Source organism: Schistocerca piceifrons, unplaced genomic scaffold (assembly GCF_021461385.2).
Source record: "Schistocerca piceifrons isolate TAMUIC-IGC-003096 unplaced genomic scaffold, iqSchPice1.1 HiC_scaffold_936, whole genome shotgun sequence".
Taxonomy (NCBI): Eukaryota; Metazoa; Arthropoda; class Insecta; order Orthoptera; family Acrididae; genus Schistocerca; species Schistocerca piceifrons.
In genome coordinates, this window is record NW_025729208.1 from 4867828 (window position 1) to 4870327 (window position 2500).

A 2500-nucleotide genomic window follows, 5' to 3' on the forward strand; every position below is an offset into this window, starting at 1 on the left:
TGGCAGTCATGGCCGGTCCTTGCGGCCGGCCGCGAAGCCCTGACGAGTAGGAGGGTCGCGGCGGTGGGCGCAGAAGGGTCTGGGCGTGAGCCTGCCTGGAGCCGCCGTCGGTGCAGATCTTGGTGGTAGTAGCAAATACTCCAGCGAGGCCCTGGAGGGCTGACGCGGAGAAGGGTTTCGTGTGAACAGCCGTTGCACACGAGTCAGTCGATCCTAAGCCCTAGGAGAAATCCGATGTTGATGGGGGCCGTCATAGCATGATGCGCTTTGTGCTGGCCCCCGTTGGGCGAAAGGGAATCCGGTTCCTATTCCGGAACCCGGCAGCGGAACCGATACAAGTCGGGCCCCTCTTTTAGAGATGCTCGTCGGGGTAACCCAAAAGGACCCGGAGACGCCGTCGGGAGATCGGGGAAGAGTTTTCTTTTCTGCATGAGCGTTCGAGTTCCCTGGAATCCTCTAGCAGGGAGATAGGGTTTGGAACGCGAAGAGCACCGCAGTTGCGGCGGTGTCCCGATCTTCCCCTCGGACCTTGAAAATCCGGGAGAGGGCCACGTGGAGGTGTCGCGCCGGTTCGTACCCATATCCGCAGCAGGTCTCCAAGGTGAAGAGCCTCTAGTCGATAGAATAATGTAGGTAAGGGAAGTCGGCAAATTGGATCCGTAACTTCGGGATAAGGATTGGCTCTGAGGATCGGGGCGTGTCGGGCTTGGTCGGGAAGTGGGTCAGCGCTAACGTGCCGGGCCTGGGCGAGGTGAGTGCCGTAGGGGTGCCGGTAAGTGCGGGCGTTTAGCGCGGGCGTGGTCTGCTCTCGCCGTTGGTCGGCCTCGTGCTGGCCGGCGGTGCAGGATGCGCGCGCCTGCGCGGCGTTCGCGCCCCGGTGCTTCAACCTGCGTGCAGGATCCGAGCTCGGTCCCGTGCCTTGGCCTCCCACGGATCTTCCTTGCTGCGAGGCCGCGTCCGCCTTAGCGTGCTCCTCCGGGGGCGCGCGGGTGCGCGGATTCTCTTCGGCCGCCATTCAACGATCAACTCAGAACTGGCACGGACTGGGGGAATCCGACTGTCTAATTAAAACAAAGCATTGCGATGGCCCTAGCGGGTGTTGACGCAATGTGATTTCTGCCCAGTGCTCTGAATGTCAACGTGAAGAAATTCAAGCAAGCGCGGGTAAACGGCGGGAGTAACTATGACTCTCAAGTGGCGGCGGTGTGGCTGCATCCGGACTTGGCTTTTCGAAGTGCGGTCTTGATGTAGTCGTGCTGCTGCTGCGAGGTGCCTTCCTTGGGTTATAGTTACAGGGAGAGTGATGCGCAATACATGGGCCTAGCCCTCTTAGCCTCTCCTCTCCTGCGGTCTTCTCCCCTTCTCGTGGGCCCGCTGATTTTCGCAGAGTGGAAGACCGCACCAGGGGCTTGGGGGGGTTACCAGCCCCCCCTCGCATTATCCCTTTATAGTTGGGGGCAGCCGACAAGAAACAAGAGATGGTGGCCCTTCCGCTGAAGGTGCCACCCCAGCTACCCCAGCACCTATCCGGCCAACCGGCCGTAACGAAAATGCGATAGTTTGTGTAGCTCCCTTTGCTTGCAGTGAGTGCCACCGCACTTTTACCACGAAGAACGGTCTCGGGGTCCATCGCCGCCGCCAACACCCTGCGGCCGCCAACGCTGAGATCGTGACGGAGAGGCATCGCGTGAGGTGGACGGAGGAAGAAGTCCTGTCGCTCGCCAAGGCAGAGGCCGAACTGTTCCTTGAGAGGGACGCCCGGTTCTTCTTTGTTAATCAAGAACTCATCAGGATGTTCCCCGACCGAACGCTCGAGGCAATCAAGTGCCGACGGCGGCAAGCTGCCCACAAGCAGCTTGTCCGCCAATTCATGGAGGCGCTTGAGATCGGTCGGGGGGAAGAGCCGGCGTCCCGCCGGGGAGCAGCGAGCTCGCTGCCTGACGCGGGCGAGGCCGCTGCGCCGCCCGTCGACGCAGCCGAGGACTTCGCGGCCGACACCACCGGGCCGCCGTCGGAGGGGCCGACTGACGCCGCCATCTGGGAGCATCTGGCGGGGCTGCCTGCTTCCGCCCAGCGTTTCTCTGCCCTGGATCGAGTCATTGGTCTGGGGCGGGGCACGCCGCCCGATGTCATCCTGGGCATGCTCCCGGATGCCCTTGCGTCGGTCGGGTCCAGGGGGGAGAGGTTGATCACCAGGACACAGCGGCCGCGCCAATCATCCAAGCGGCCGCCTGCCGCCCCGCCGCTGCAGAAGCGCAAGCGGCGCCGCTGGGAGTACGCGCGGACACAGGACGCCTTCCGTAGGTCGCGTGCACGTTGCGTGCGCGGCTTGCTGGACGGCACCCTGCTGCAGCCGCCACCCGACATCCCCGGTCTGCTGGACTTCTGGGCGGACCTCTTCACGAAGAAGCCGATCTCCACCGCTGGCTTCATCCGTGACCGCCTTCTCCCGCACTCGGAGCCTGTCGCTCCCGAGTGCCTATGGGGGCCGGTCACACGT

At 63.3% G+C, this 2500-nt stretch overlaps 1 pseudogene; it reads left to right on the plus strand.

Annotated features, from left to right (window-relative positions):
- LOC124771737 overlaps positions 1 to 2500 on the plus strand; it is a 7964-nt pseudogene that overhangs the window by 1687 nt on the left and 3777 nt on the right.